Genomic DNA, 17,920 nt, shown 5'->3' on the forward strand with positions numbered 1-17,920 from the left:
GAGTGTGGAGCCCGACCGGGCCTTGATTCCAGACCCTGATATCAGGACCTGAGCCAAAACCAAGAGTCTATCAGTTAACTGACTGTGCCAACCAGGTGCCCCATAACATAATTTTTAAAACATGCACTTCATTCTTTCAATAAATATGCACTGAACAACTGTGATATAACATGGGACAGTTTTGAGAATATAATAGGGAAAAAAACCTGACAATCTGATCCTAAATACCAGGCTAGGTTCTATGTCAATGATTATACAAACATACAGTACTTGTGTAAGATACTATAGGACTGGAATGTCCACATGACAAGGTAATTAGGACAACATTGGCAATTTTCCATGAACTTCATTTTCTTCAACTATGTCAGTTTACACTAATATGTAAAAACTCAGAGGCAACCCTATTCAAATCCTATTGTTTTAAGCATTTTAAGAGTGTTCTCAGATTTGATGATACAGATTCTTTTAGGAGATGAGCTCCTTCTTGACAGTAAATGGATTTCATTTGAAAGAAAAACCAAAACCAGAACAGACACTGTTTCATTTTTCCCTCTCTAGGGAAATCCAAAGGAAAAGACAATGGAATTCTAAAAGTTTATTAATTGTAGATTTGTGAGGTCTTTTAAGGGTACCCGAACTCAGTGAAGCTAAAATAACTAATGGAGTTTTGGAAAATACTTTATTTCCCATAGAATTCACCTCACTGAAATATAAATGGGTATATGACCATAGCTTCGATAACAGAGAGATGAAATTATACATCTTTCATTGTTTGTCTTCATCAGACTTACATATCTGTGGTTAATCAACTTCTGATTTCCTTGTTGCTTGCTTCGATTTCCTCTTCTGTTATAGAAGTACTCTGACCTCCACTTGCTTGGCCCTCCTCCCTACTCCACATTTAAAGAGTACACATGTTTAGGTGCATGGTACAGAATACATAGAACTGACAGAATGTGATGGATGGTCTTTGGAATTTTCCCGGAAGAGTTTTATGATCCCAACTTTGGCTTAGGAAATAAGGGCTAATTGAATTAGGGCAGTACTCAAAGCAAGGCATATTGGCAAGGGGAGAAATTCTCCACCCTTCAGGAGATAACATTGTGACCGTCCCTGGTTGGATAAGATCTAAGGGCAGGATGTTTCCATGATGCTGCATTCACCCGATAACTGAAGTGAGACAGATTCAAGTTGTAATGAATGACTCTTGGGTAAATGGGTGAAAAGTTAGAAATCAGGCTATTTCTTTTGATGATCAGCTTCAGAGAAGCAACTTTAAATTTTGTGGTGACTCTAATGTGCCTATATATATGCTTCCTGTTTCTTCCTCCTGGCGTATTTCCAAGCAAGAAGACTGAATTCTACTACGCTTGTCTCAGAGCTTTCATTTGGTTCCAGATGCAAAATGCTTATTTCTTTTAAAATATAGATATTTTGTGGTAGAGTTGCATTATTTTAACAATGCTTCCTGTTGAAGGAAGGGAATTAACCTGCCTGAAAATACAGTTTGGTCACATCTAGTTCATATCCATAAGCCATAGTCCTATTCTGTGTTCCATGTGGTCCTGAATGTGTTCTCAAATGCATCAGTACCTTGATATGGCTAAACTGCATCTCAGATTAGTTGTTCTACATAATTATCTGGTTACTGCAGACACTTGGGACATATGATTTTGTTTTTGTTTTTTTGAAGTAACAGAAGCTCAGAGTATAGGACAACTAAAAATAAAATAGAAATAATGAAAGCATTACTGTAGTTTGAATTACTAAAAGTTATTTTTTGTAGTCATGGCTCACATTTGGTGCTTTTATTTTTAACAAACTTTAAAAAATTGTTCAACTATTGAGTTTTATTTTTAGATAAACCCATGGTTTTTCAATATGTCTATATAATACCCAATGGATGATTTAGAACCTGACCAAAATTTAAAGGAAGGGAACTTTTCATTGAAACTCATTAATTTATTCAGGAAGCAATTTCCGATATATACTATATTCTAGGGATTATGAAAATAAAAACAGAATTGTTAAAATTTGTTTTCATATACAATATGACTATATATTGACTCCCTTGGCTTATGCCTACCCCTTGTAAAAGTGTGATAAACTAATTCTCATAAGTTTTTCTTCTTATATAAAATACTACTTCTTCTTTGAGAAGAGGACTAGGATGTGGTTTGAAGCAGAATATCATCTCTTTAAAGCAGGTACTTTAAATAATGGACTTAAGCCATCTTAAGATCTTCTTTTGTTTTTCATTCAACTGGGTGCTTGAAATTGTTCCCAAAGGAATTCCTTTTTGGTTTGACCTTGAATTAAAAAAATGTCTCTGAAAAATAAAACATGCATAAAGCTAATATGATGTCATTTAGCATACTTTGTTGGCATGTTTTATATTGATTATATTTTTAGTTTAGAACAACAGTTAAGTTTCAAAATTCCTGTGTGACTGTTTTTATCTCAGGAACATGTGATGGCTTGTCATGAGGCTATCTTATTTGGGAACCACACCCAATGGTTCTGAGCACACTCAAGGAACTATATTAAGGAGCATGTGACAAATGTATGACCAATTTATAAATACATTTGATTAGTTCCTGCCCTCTAGAAAGGGGTTGTACACTGATTAGTACATGAGTGTAAGGAAATAACCTGAGGATAGAGAAGGGACCACCCTAAAAGATGAGAGGTAACAGTGCTTGGAGCTTACAAAGAATAGTAATTCTTCCTACCAGGCAGACTAGAAAACCTCAAGATTCATAGAGCACTGAGTAGTGTACACAGAAGGGTCTTGCCTCAGTTGTGAAGAATAATGAGCTTCAGACTAAATATAATTGCAGTCCCACCTAAAGTATTTTATTTATTATTTTATTATTTTATTTTATTTATTTATTTATTTATTTTCACCTAATGTATTTTTTTTACAAGATTTTATTTATTTATTTGAGAGAGAGAGAGAGAGACAGAGAGAGACAGCATGAGCTGGGGGAGGGGCAGAAGGAGAAGGGGTGGGGAGCCTGATGCAGGGCTGGATCTCAGGACCTGGAGATCATGACCTGAGCCAAAGTCAGATGCTTAAGTGACTGAGCCACCCAGGCACCCCACACCTATGTATTTGAAAAGAAACACCAAAAAGGATCAAACTATTTTAAGCCAACTTCATCCCAGAACAAAGCTCAATAAAATCTACAGAAATAAAAAATATCTAGCACCCAGCAAGGTAAAATACATGTTTGTCATCCAATTAAAATCACCAGACATACAAAGGAGCAAGAAAATAAAACCCATAATGAGAAGGGGAAAAAAAAAACTTCAATTCAACCTGATGTAGAACTGACAAATATTTTAGAATGAACAGAAAAATAAATTGAAATAGCTATTATAACTATATTCCATATTTAAAAAAAATTTTGGGACAGGGTAGGTGCAACATAAGATTAAAACTTGACTTCTAGAGATAAAAAGTACAACGTGTGATATGAAAACTACATTAGATGGGATTAATGGCAGGCTAGACACTGCAAAATAGAAGATGCGTGTACTCAAAATTATAGCAATAAATAAAATCTTAAAAAAAAACACAAAATTATAGCAATAGAAACGATCTAAAGGAAGACAGAGCAAAAGGGAATTAAAAAATATTGAATAGAGCAAAAGTGAGCTGTGGGACAACTTCAAGCAGCTTAATATACATATAATTGGAGTCCTCAAAAGAGAGGAGGGAGAGGAGGAAACAAAAATATTTGAATAAATTATGGCCAGAAAGTTTCTAAATGTGATAAAAACTACAAGCACAAAGATCCAAGATGTTTTGTGCACCTAAACATAATAAATGTGAAAACAAAAACGAAAACACTGCACTGAGGCACATAATAACCAAATTGCTGAGAACTAGTCATAAGAGAAAAATCTCAAAAGCAACCAGTTGAAAAAAAAAAACAACGAATATTACATACAGAGGAACAAAGTTAAGGATGACAGATTTCTTTTCAGAGACAATGTAAGCAGTAAGACAGTGGAGTAACATCTTTGAAGTACTGAAAGAACAAATCTCTTGAACAAGAATTATATACCCAGCAACAATATATTTCAAAAACAAAGTTGAAGTGAAGATTTTTTCTGACATACAAAAACTAAAGAATTTATCATCAGCTGACCCATACCACAAGAAATGTTAAATTGTAAATATTCCTTGTTAATGTTAAAAATTGTAAATCTTAAAATCCTTCAGGCAGAAGAAAAAAGATACCACAGGGAAATATGGATCTATACCAAGGAATGAAGAGCACCAGAAGTAACTACATGGGCAAATATGTAAGATTTTTCATATTTAAATCTTTTTAAAAGATAATTGACTATTAAAACAAAAAGAGCAAAAATGTACTGTAGGGTTTATCACATATGTAAAAGTAAAATGCATGACAGCAATAGCATAAACCTAGAAGGGGATAAATAGAAGTACATTATTGTAAGGTTCTTATACTATATATCCATAGAGTGGTATAAGAAGTTAAATATCACAATAAGTTAAAGATGTGTGGTATAAAACTCTAAATCAATCACTAATCATAGAGTTGAAATTATCCATACTTATCACTATGAATCATAGGTTTGAAACTATCCATACTAATAATCACATTAAAAGTAAATGGTGTAAACATCCCCAAACAGAGATATATTGGATTTAAAAAAGCAAAATTGAGTTATACAGTATCTATAAGAAACAAACTTTAAAGACACAGATGGAAAGTAAAAAGATGGAAAAATAAAAAGTAAAAGATGGAAAAATATACCATACTGACATCTTACAAAACAAAGCAGGATAGGCTATATTAACATCAAACAAAACTGATTTCACAGCAAAGAATGGTATCAAGGATAAAGAAGTTCATCTCATGATGATAAAGGAGTCCTTCATCAAGAGAACATAAAAATCCGAAATGTTTATGTACCTAATAAACAAAACTTCAACATACATGAAATGAAATGTGTTAGAACTGGAAGGAGAAGTAGTCAAATTCACAAATATAATTTGAGATTTCCATAACTTTCTTAAATAATTGATAGAACAAGTAAACAGAAAATCATTAAGAATATAGAATATTTAAGCAAAACTATCAACCAGTTTGACCTAATTGACATTTATAGAACACTCCCCTCCCTGGCTCCCAGAGCAGAGTATATATTCTTTTTAAGTGCACAAGGAATATTTATGAAGATATTCTGAGCTATAAAACTAATCTCAATAAGTTTAAAAGGATTTAAGTCATACAAAGTATGTTCTCTGATCACAATAGATTTTAACTAGCTGAAAGGTCTCTGGATGATCCCTAAATATTGAAAACTAAAAAACACACTACTAAATAACCCTGTTTTAAAGAAGAAGTTGGAAGTGAAATTATAAAGTGGTTTGAAATGAATACAAATTAAAACACAACATATCAAAAAGTGTGGAACACTGCTAACTTAATACTTAGAGGGAAATTTATAGCACTAACTTCCTGTATTAGAAAAGAAGAAAGTTCTCAAATCAATGATCTCAACTTCCATCTTAAGAAACTAGAACAAAAAGAGGAAATAAACCTAAAGGAAGCAGAAGAAAAGAAAAATAAAGATTGGAGCAGAAATTGATGAAATAGAAAACATAAAAACAATAGAAAAAAATCAATGAAACCTGAAGCTGTTTTTTGACAAGATTAATAAAATCAATAAATCTTAGCCAAACTATTTGGGAAAAAAAGAAAACACAAATTTATAGATATCAAAAGGATTAGGTATTGCCCCAGATTCTACAGATGTTAAAATAAAATAAGGGAATATCAGAAACAATTGATGCTACTGTTTGATGTTGGATAAATTAAACAATTAGATTAAGTGGACAAATTCCTTGGAAAATGTAAACTACCAAATAACAAAGCTGACTCAAGAAGCAGTAGATAACATGAGTAGCCTATTTTATTAATATTTAATATAATATTTAAAATCAATATTAATAATATAATAAATTAATATTAAAATTAAATATAACTATAGCAATATATATTAATAGTCATTATTAAATTCATAATTAATGTTAGTAGTTAAAAACCTTCCCACGAATTAAACTCTGGGCTCAGAGGCATCATTCTAAAATCTACCAAACAACTTAGGGAAAAAGAAATGCAATTTTAAGGTAAACTCAGAAAGTTGAAATAAAGGAATTATTTTAAAATTTATTTTATTAATTAATCCAGATAAAGACATGACAAGAGGAGAAAATGACAAAAAATATCCCTCAGGAACATAGACATAAACATTCTAAATATAATTTTAGCAAACTGAATCCAAAACAATATGTAAAATGGATCATATATCATGTCCAAGTGGGATTAATCACAAGAAAACATAGTTGATTAACCAATTAAAAATCAATCAATGTAATTCATCTTATTACCAAGCTAAGAAAGACAACATTATCATCTTAATAAACATCAGAAAAAGCATTTGACAAAATTAAAATAGCTCTTGATAAAAATCCTCAGCCAATTAGAAATAGAAATATTCTTCCTCAATCTGATAAAAGGTCTACAAGGAAACCACATAAACTTCATACTTAATGAAAGACCGACTGCTTTACTTCAAAATTCAGGAAGAAGACAAGGATGTCCAATCTAACCACTTCTATTCAACATTGTGCTAGAGATCCTAGCCAGAGTCATAAGGCAAGAGAAAGAAATACAAGGTATCCAGATGGGAAAGTAAGAAGAAAAACTTTCCTTTTTTTTTTTTTTTGGCAGATGACATGATCATTTATGTAGAAAATTTGACCATATCTACATAAAAGCTACTAGACTCAAAAAATTAGTTTAACAAGGCTGTAGGATACAGGATCAATATAGAAAAAAAATCAATTGTATGTCTATAAATCCTTAAGAATAATCAGATATTGAAATAAAACAACATTTAACAGGACAAAAATATTTAGGGGTAAATATGACAAAAGATAGTTGAGATCAATTCACTGCAAACTACAAAACAGGGTTCAGATAAATGAAAGAAGGTCTAGATAAATGGTAAGATATACCATATTTATGAATTGTTAAGATGTAAATTTTTTGCATATTGATATCTTGATCTAAGGTAATTGCCAATGAAAATCTCTCACACTTTTCTTTTCTTTCTTTTTTTTCTTTTCTTTTCTTCTTTCTTTCTTCCTTTCTTTCTTTCTTCTTTCTTCTTTCTTTTTAGCAATGAACAAATTGATTCTAAAATTCATATGGAAATGCAGAGGATCTAAAATACCCAAAACAACTCTGAAAAGGGACAAAGTTGGAGGACTGACACTATTTGAACTCAAGACTTATAAAGCTACAGTAGTTAGGACTGGAATTGGTAAAAAGATAGACAAAGAGAAAATAAAACAGAATACAGAGTCCAGAAATAGACCCATATATAAGTAGACACCCAATTAAAAAAATATATTTATTACTCTCTATTTTATCTTGGAAAACAAATACCCATAAAGAAAATATAAGTTAGCAACAAGATCACTGAAAAAGAGATTTGGCATGCTAAATTTATCATTTTTCATCTATATACTTTCAAAAAATTAAGCCTTTTTTAGAGCAATTTTAGGTTTACAGCAAAATTGAGGGAAAGTTTCAGAGATTTCCCATATACCTTCTGTCTGCACACATGCATAGCCTTCCCCATTATCAACATCCCTCATAAGAGTTGTACATTTGTTACAGTTGATGAACCTACACTGACACTTCATAATCAAAGTCCATAAATTAAATTACAGTTCACTCTTGTTGTCGTACATTTAGTGGGTTTGGACAAATGTATAATGACATGTATTTATCATTATGGTACCACACAGAGTATTTTCCCTGCCCCCTAAGCCATCTGTGCTTGCTTATTTATCCCTCCACCCCATAAGCCCCTGGTAACCATTGATGTTTTTACTGTCTTCATAGCTTTGCTTTTTCCAGAATGTTGTAAGTTGGAATCATACAGCAGGTAGTGCTTTCAGGTGGGCTGCTTTCACTTAATATTGTGCACTGAAGTTTCCTCCATGTCTTTCCATGGCCTGATAGCTCACTCTTTTTAGCACTGAATGATATTCCATTGCCTGGATGTACCACAGTTTATCCATTCACCTGCTGAAGGATATCTTGGTTGCTTCCAAGTTTGGGCCATTATGAATAAAGCTGCTATAAATATCCAGTACAGGTTTTTGTGTGGATATAAGTTTCAACTCCTTTGGGAAAGTACCAAGGATTGCAATAGCTGGATCATATGGTAAGAGTATGTTTAGTTTTGTAAGAAACTGTCAAAATTATCTTCCAAAGTGTGTACTATTTTGCATTCCCACCATCGATGAATGAGAGTTCCTGTTGCTCCACACCCTTGTCAGCATGGGCAGCTAATTTTCAACAAAGATGCAAAGGGAATTCAGTGGAGAAAGACAACTGTTCAACAAATGGTGTGGAACAATTGGATATCCATATACAAAAAATTAAATTCATACCTTGCATACAGAAATTAATGCAAAATGGATAATAGACCTAAAACATCAAACAAAAAAGTATAAAACTCCTAGAATTAAACAAGGGAAAACATATTTGTGATATTAGGTAAAGATTTCTCAGATACAACACAGAAAGAGCACAATTTCTTTCAAAGATACTATTAAGAGAATGAAAAGAAAAGTCATAGTCTGGTAGAACATGTTTGCAAAGTATGTCTTGACTTGTAACAGTCCAGGGACTTATATCCAGAATGTAACTATCAAAACTCAAGAAAATGGGCAAAATATTGAATAGTTCACCAAACAATTTATGAATGGCAAATAAGTACGTTAAGATACTCGACATAATTGCTCATTTGGAAAATGCAAAATAAAACCAGAATGAGGTAGATACCATTACACACCTATTAAAACGGCTAAAATTAAAAAAAAAAAAGACCATTCTAAGTGTTGGTGAGGATTTGGAGGAACTGGAATTCTCATTCACAGCTGGTGTATATAACATTTTACAATCTCTTTGGGAAACATTAAACAAATATTTACCGTATGATGCAGCGATTCCACTCCAGTGTGTGTACCCAATAGAAACAGGATACGTTCATAAAAATACACAGTTTCTTAAATAATAGCCACAAAACTGGAAAAAACCCAATGTACACTGCAGGTGAATGAATAAACTATAGCACATCTATGCATTGGAATACTGCCCAACGATAAAAACTAGTGAATTACTGAAATATGCTGCAGCATTGATGAATTTCAAAATAGTTATGCTGAATGAAAGAAGCTAGACAAAAAGGAGGACATACTGCATACTGTATGATTCCATTTAAGTAAAATTATGGAAAATTCAATCTAAGGTAGAGTTATAGAGAGTAGATCAATGGTTGCCTGGAGATGAGTAGACTGATGTGGGAGGAGGAACTTCCAAGGCACATGGGGAGACTTTTGGAATAATGGATACATTAATGATCTTGATATACTGGGTGTGTAAATATGTCAAACTTATCAAATTATATACTTTTGTGAAGTTTATTGTATGCCAATTACACCACAATAAAAATATAAACAATGTGAAATGATTACAAACAATACCAACCTTCCAGAGCCATTACACAGATAAAAGGATATAATGGATGCTAGTGTGACCCTGGCACATAGGGAATCCAACTACAAGTCAGCTCCCTTTACTTACAACTATAGTCTGATGTTTTCCCATAAGGAAGAGCTCCTAAAATTTGCCAAATAGCAGACAAAGGGAGAATTCAGAGGAAGGGAAGGAGTATTAGGATATTTGTCCTTGACGACCGTTTTGGACGAAGTGATCTGCCAGAGAGGGGCAGATGAATCTGGGGAGGAGCATTTCCTGATGAGTGATGGCTGAAAGTGTGCCCCACCCCAGTTTTAAACGAAGCCTTCATGTAGGGACAGCACGCTGTTAACTTAGGAGAGAGCGACTTGACTTACAACGTGCAACAAAGGAGATGTGGAAGTAAAACAAAAAAACCAACAAGAAAATCAAGATGTATATGTTATATCATATAGAGTACTTTTTTGGGGATGCTTTGTAATGATTAATTCTATATTTTTAGCTCAGAACAAGAGTTAAGTTTCAAAATTCCTGTTTAGTTGTTTTTATCTCAGAAACACGTGACAGCTTGTCACGAGGCTAAATTGGGAACCACACCCGATGGTTCTGAGCACACTCAAGGAACTATATTAAGGGCTATGCGACAAATGTATGAACAAATTATAAACCCATCTGATTAGCTACTGCTGTCTAGAAAGGGCTGAGCATTTGAAGCAAATGGCAGAATTCAGACTATGCTGTGAAGTTTGTGAGAGATTAGGGGAAAGAATTAATACAAGGTGTAATCCAATGACAGAATTATCCTTTTACTTTATATTTAAGATAAAATATTTTATATTTAAGATATGACATGAAGGTCAAGACAGTGGGTTATGGATTAATGGTCTGAAAACAAGTTATATGTACAGGAGAGGAGACCCAATCAGAGCCTCAGTTTTGTTTTCAACACCTAGAATGAGAACTTTTCACTTGGTGGGCAGTAAATAAATCAACTATGGTTTGTCTCAATAGAAACTGAGCCAATTTGTGCCTTGCAGTGTATCACGTTGTGCCTACACCAAATGGGAATCTACTGGACTTAAGAATCACATGTTGCAACTATGCTGCTTAATTAATTATTTGTAAAAAGAGATTGAGAACCCAGTGAAGTATTAATCATACTGGTGTCAATTCACATTTGGGTAATATCAGTTTGTAAAGAATATTTATTTGCATTTTCTCAGGGGGTGGAAGATTAATGAGACAGATAGATATTTTAAGAATAGTGGAATTGCCAGTAGTATCATTTTCAACATTTATTAAAAAACTATTCCCCACCAAGCCACTTAGCACGGTGTTTAAAAGTATTGACTTTGTAATCAGGTTGCCTAGATTTGAATCCCCTTCTCCACCACTTCTTCCAACTTTGTGGCCTGGGATGAGATTGCAGACTTCTTTGTGTCTTAGCTTGGTCCTCTCTCACTATCTGTGTAGGAGTTCTTGTCAGGATTAAGGACATGAGGATTTGTGAAGTATTTTCATTAGTGCCTGGCACACAGTAAGCACTCATCAGATCTTGGCTATCCTTACGTACCTTACTTTTGAATCCTTAAAATAACATAGCAAGGAACTTATTATCCCTGTTTTACAGATAGCAAACTAGCTAGTTCATGCTGTATCTGTGTTTGCACCTAGGCTTTCTGACTTTCACTCAAGCTTTTCTCCTTTATACTGTATTACAACATAGAAGGGGGCTGTCTGCTAAGGTTCCTATGTTTTGGAAATTCCCACCTAGCATTTTTCTTAAATCATAGTGGATTTGCATGTGCTCCTCCTGACTCTGCTTTGGCAGTCCAAACTTGCAGTCTGTACTGTCCTTTGCAAGCTGCAGTCCCTCTTGGAATGCAAAGCAGAGGGCAGGCACAATCTCATCTACCTTCACCACATTCCAGAGTGGTGAAGCGATGACCCCTCATTAGTTTCTTCTCCTCCTCCTCGTCCTTTTTTTCTTCTTTCCTCCTTCTCCTCCCTCTTCTTTTAGTTTGAAACAAACGTAAGCTAGGGAAGTGAAGTGCCTTGATTTTGTTCTGTTTCCACTGGGAGTGAGAGACAGTCCACTTTAGAAGACAGTGATCTAATTTTCCCTTTATGTATCCCAATCACATGCCCCCTTCTTTCTGTTTAATTTTTTGAATGTGTTTACTTCATCTCCATGCAGAGGAGATCTGGCCTATGGGTAGTCCAGAAACCCTGAGACAGTATCTGCCTGGGCTTACCTTGTCACTGGGCTTGATGTGGGAACCACAGATAGGTGGGGACCACTGTCAATTCCAGTTCATTCTTCCCCTCTCCCAGCTAGTGGGTAGCTGAGTTCATCACTACACAGCTAGAGACTCAATTGCCCAGCCTCCCTTGCAGCTAGGTTTGACCACCTAATTTATCTCTAGCCATGGATGCGAGTAGAAGTGATTTATGGCTTTTTTGGACCTGGGCTGCAAATATCACATGCTCATTCCCCCATCTTTCTCTTTCCCATGATTTGAAACACATATGACCTTGAGACTCAACTTTGACCGTTGAAGACAAGCCCAATGTCCTAGGGGCTGGTGGGATGGCAGAGATTGACAGGAAGAAACCTCAGTTCCTGAAATACTTTCATAGAGTGGAGCATCCAGCCCACATACTCTGGGCTGTTAAAAGAGAAATCAAGAAAGATATTATTGTCACTATATTGTTAAATCCCTTTATTTCATATTGCCTTTTTTTCTATCTAAGACCGGGTTCTTCATCTCTAGCAGCTTTATGCTGGGTGTTTCACAACAGAGTTCTGTCCACTTGAAATGAGTAACAAATTCCAATGACAAAAACAGAAAATGGCTGTGCTACCATCTATGTTCATTGAATGAGAAGACTTTGTGTCATAGAACATGATTTTGCAGTCATTGGGAATTCCGTTGTTTATTTTCTATTCCAGGATTACCCTTTTCAATAAAGCCACCTTGTTGGTGACTGTTTGATGGGTACACTGTTATACATTCTCTCTGGCTTGGAATTCAGTGGTTTATTACTAGGAGACACATTTGTGTTTTACAAATGACTTTTGAAACCATTTCAGAGTTTACCAAATAAGACTAAAAATATGTATACAAGTAATCCAGCACCAGGGAAAGTGTGGTGGTGGAAGGATATATGATTATCTTATTATTATATCTGCCTATACTTGATGAAAAGTCAGCTCAGAAGATTCTGTAACTGTTTATTGCATCAATTTCCGAAGATGCACAAACCCACATTCTTCCACCTCTATAAAAATAGAACAGAAAGCCAACAACTTGTCTCTATTTTATTGCCATTTAATGGTGTTTGAATTGCTACCGTGTTGTTTGCCTGATAACTCGTCTCTCTGGAATTAACAAAAGAGGACATGGGTAGTGACCACCATTGAAGAATAGGGGAGGCTGTACAGGGAGAGGTGTTTTGGTGCTAATGGGACCCAATGGGAGCAAGCAGCTTTGTACATGATCAAGCCAGCACAAGGAATGCAGGAGAAACAGATTAGGGCAACTCGAGAGCCTTTTCTCTGCTTTCTTGCACCTGCCTCAACTGTACCTGACAGACTTTCTTTACAGAGTTTCTGGAGAGCCTGGCCAGATGCTCTCTGCCTTTCTCTGCTTGTCAGGTGGAAAATAATTCTGAATTGCCTCTGCTTGGGATTACTCTATCAAATTTTAATTTACCACCATGCATTGCCAACATCTTCCCTGAGCTTCTGACTTGTATATCCAACTCCCTGTCGGACAGCTTTATCTGGATGTCTCACCGGTACTTCAAACTCAGTGTGTTCAAGTGTAACCTATTATGCAACTTCCTAATCCTGCCCTGCTTCCTGTGAACACCATCTGTAAGGTGACACCACCATCCATATGGGCACCCAGCAAAAGCCTTGGAGTCCTTGTCTCAGCCCTAGCCTAACCCTATTGCTCACAGTGACCAAATCCTGCTGACTTCTCTCCAAATCATTTCTTTTTCCTCTATCCTTCTACCATGCCACCATTCAGCCCCACTCCCCCGTCATTTGAACATATGGCAACAACTGATCTGGACTCCCCTCCTCAAATCACAGTCCCTCCCCTCCATCCTTCACAGAGCTGCTGGAATGGTACAGGTCTGCTGCCCCAGTCCCTTGGGGCCTGCCAGGTTTTGGAATGTTCTAGATTTTAAAAAGGCAATACATTATACATTCCTTATATTATGTAACACCCCCAGCAGAATCTGAGGTAGTACCTCAAGTTCCAAAGCATTAATATTTCTGCTCACATTAATTGGATAAATAAAGTCTATATATAGCTTCACACCAGAGCAGGTCAGGTTTTGTGGCCTTAAGATCAGATTGGGTTTGATTTTGTCACCTAAAATATTAAAGTCTGTGTTCTGAACTTTTTGGGTTCCACGCTGTGTGCGCTCCGTTACATTTCACTGTCCTGCTCTCTCACGATAAGAACTTCTACGGTCCCCTGGCCTATGGGACAGATTCTAATATAACTTCCCAGCTTCCTATCACCTGGGCTCCCTGCACATTTGCTCTTCCCTCCCCCTCTGTGCCAGGGCCCCGACATGGTTCCCCAAGTGCACCATGCTCTGTCTTGATTCCATGTCTTTGTTCGTGCTTCCCTCTTGCACACATTCTCAGATTCACTGTAGACGTCACCTCTTTCAGGGTCTTTACCGGCAAGACAGCACCTTTCCCTTCACTGACCACACAGCATATTGTCTTAAAATTGTTTGTTTTTGTATCCTGGGCTCCCAGGGCAAGCTGAGCCTTGCTTACCTCTGTACAGCCCCTGCTTACAAAGTGCCTGGGGCACTTTGTGAAGCATTCAGCAAGTTTATTGAGTCAAGTGAAAAAATGGCTCCCTGTCTTTGCTTTCTCCCTGGAATATATTTACTGTTTTATTGTGGGTGTTAATGGGGGGTTTGGAATTCCATAGATGGATGTTAGGTTTTGAGGTTGACTTTTTCAGAAATAAATTTATGCATCAAGGGCTGTCTGGACTCATCAAGGGCTCAGCTGACAAAGAAAATCCTCTGTTCACTACAAATCTTCACAAACTGGTGCTCTGTAGTTTTGCTTCATGAGCTGGTGCAGAGAAATCTAGAGTATGCAGAGGGGTCCTCAGGAGGTGGGAGAGGAGCAGGTGGGCAGGGGGGCTCTGCAGGTGTCCCTTGTGGTCTCAAACTTAGCTCCATGGCTTGATTGAGACAGTTATTTAACTTCTTGAAGACTCACTTTCCTCATTTGTGAAGAACATAACATACCACATGGCAGTGGGAGGCTCAGTAAATCTCCAGTACAACTATTCCTATAGTTTTGGCTGTGCTATGAATCGAGTCACTTGGGGCAAGTCATTCTACCTAATCCGCAAACACAGTGTTGAGCTGGAGTAGCAGTCTTCTCTATTGCATCTCAACACACAGACAAGGTGTAAGTAATGGAACATGTCATCTTGTTATTCAAAATTCAATAACTCCAAAAATGTTCTGCTGCACCTGGGGATGGTGTGGATTTGTGTCAGAGCTGGTGCTGCCCCTGCCCACATGGAGGCTGAAGTCCATGAGAGGAGGCAGGCTGTGAATAAGTACACAGAAGGATCTTCAGGGGAGGGTTACTAAAAACAGCCCATGAATTATTTACTTTTTTGTGTTTAATAGATTAGAGTGGCTTCAAGGTTACCCCTGTGACAATGTCACTCTCACTGAGTAGCATTCCAATAAGGATTTTTTACTGTGGAAAGAAAGGGGTGGAAATATATTAGTGTGCTGGAGATCGTGCATAAAATCTTGGGTGTGAACAAAAAATGATAAATAAAAATATGTATTAAAAATCCCTAAGTACACACATGAACTGGTTTGGAAAAAAATTGAGAATGAAATATAAGACTTTTAATAGAAAGGCTCTTCTAACACTAAAATTCTATATCCTACCATCTGTAACAATGACCCTGCTAGATCTTTGGTGCTTTCACATCACCATTATTACATATCATTTTTGGTAATAAAGGCTTTATTTCAATCTATTTCTTTGCAGACTGGTCATTCAGTCTTGCATTTAGCCAATATTCGTGGGACAATGACCATAAGGCAAGTCACTGCGTTGGGTGCTGGGAAGTTACCAGTGAGCAAAACCGATTTCCACACTCACTGGGCTTCCTGGCTAGTGGTAATGGGGAATGAAGATCCATTTATTGACGTTTGGGTAGTAGATGTTTAGGTAGTAGACATTCAGGGTAGACTGGAAGCCAACACAATTTAGAAAAATGGGATTTCCTCCCTCTGAATTGGAATATTATTCCTTGCTATCTTTAATTTCTCTCTCTCTCTCTCTCTCTCTCCTCTCTCTCCGTCTTCAGAAAACCCAACACAACTTTTTCAACGTTCTTCATAAATTGTCCTTTCCTTCATCTTCCCCTCATTACTTGGGGTTGTGCCTCCTTGTACCATGCGAAATAACTTCCCGCGGGTGTTTACATGTTTCCATTATTTATAGGCTGCTATGTTTTCTCTTTTGCTCCTCACCAGTCACCACCCAGACGTGCTGTACATAGTTAGTTATTTTAATCTTTCCTAGTAAATCAATTCTCCCAACCTCCCCATCATTTTTATTACTCTTCTCTGAACTCCCCTCAGCTTTTGTATGTCTTTATGGTATTGAAGTGCCTGGAATTTAATGTAATTTTCCAAGTGGGGTTTGAGAAAGGCTATTAGAGAGGGACTCTCACCTCTGTTCTCTGCTGATGAAACCATTGGGAACAAAGCCCAAAACTACATTAGCCTTTTTGCTGCTGTATCAGCTTTACTAACTCATATCTAATTTTCTTTTCACCATCACCTGCCAGCTCTTTCTCACAGCCTTAGTAGTTGCTCGATGGAGAGAATGGGCTTTGGTATCCCTACGGCGGTTTTGCTGGTTTGTAGCTTTTAGTCAGGAGTCAGCACCAAGAATCAGAGGGAGAAAAATCACTAATAGAACCTCGCTGGGCAAATCTAGCCGTGTAATTAATGGTAGCGGAAGCAGCTGCCATGTGCGGGATACTGTGTGTGTGCGGGGCTGTGTTCCATGAGACTTACTCATATATTCTCCTATTCAGGACCCAGAATAATTCTGTCAAGTAGATTGAGGAAACCAAGGCCAGAGACATTAGGTAAGTGTTGGGAAGTCACCCAGCTAGAGGTGGCACAGCTGGGTTTGAATCTGAGTCAGCCTGAGCCAGCTTGACCACCAGGCCTTTGCTCTTGGGAACCAGCACCTCTGGTGAGGAGGGAGGAGATGCAGAGGGGCAAACAGTGTTGCCTGGAGCACCTGAGGCGTGTGGTGGAACACTGGAGTGGAGCACTTACTCACTGAGCGTTTCCTCACTGAGAAATCACCGCAGGCATGGGCTGCGCCTCATGTTATCATCCTGATCAAATGTGGCTCAGCCTAGGACCACTGAGACTTTGAAATAAGTGAGTGACCATTAAGTCCCTGCAGGTAGTAGACACTCAATAAATGTTATCACTTGCCTCCTCCCTCAACTCCATTGCCCAGATAGTAGCTTTGGGAGTTACCAGAACTGGAATCAGACACACAGCTCAGGAAGACAGACCCTCACAGAACAGATCTTTAAAAATTTTAATTATGAGGAATGGAATTAACTAATCTCTGAGACCATTTCAGGAAAGATCTTTACTTGAAGTATATCCTAACGGTCACCTCTCCACTCTCACCAGTAATGCTGTTTCTTGAGACCTCACTTCTGAGTTTTCTCCTTTTCGGATCGAAGTTGAAATTGAGTAATTTCACTTTATTTCTTCAAATGCTTATGCAAACCTTGATCAAGTATATATGGAAAATGGAGTCTGATGGGGGAAATTGGGGTGCAAATCCTATATGTAGTGTGCATAAAGATGGCCTTTTTTTCTTAAAGTCTGTGTTTTGGAACCATTACCACATTGGAAAATATTTCTTCCCCCTCTTTATCTATTAATTCTTTAAAGGCTTGTCTAGTAGCATGGGATAGCAGAAAAGGTATGGTTTTTGGAGTCACACAGATCTTGAACCAGGCAGTGTCATACTTAGTTTTGCAAAATCGGGTGAGTCTTTTAATTTATTTGATCCTAATTTTTCTCATCTTTAAATTAGAATTTCTGCCAATGAGTTGTTGTGAAGTATAAAGGAGATAATATACTCTTCACAATGCTTGATATCTGAGCAAGTTCTTCACAGATGTCGACTTTCACTTCTGCTTATCTCTATCTCTTATTCTCCTTTATATTCATGTGGTGTATGATTTGCCAGATGA

This window comes from Ursus maritimus, unplaced genomic scaffold (genome assembly GCF_017311325.1).
Source record: "Ursus maritimus isolate PB19 unplaced genomic scaffold, ASM1731132v1 scaffold_10, whole genome shotgun sequence".
NCBI classification, from domain to species: Eukaryota; Metazoa; Chordata; class Mammalia; order Carnivora; family Ursidae; genus Ursus; species Ursus maritimus.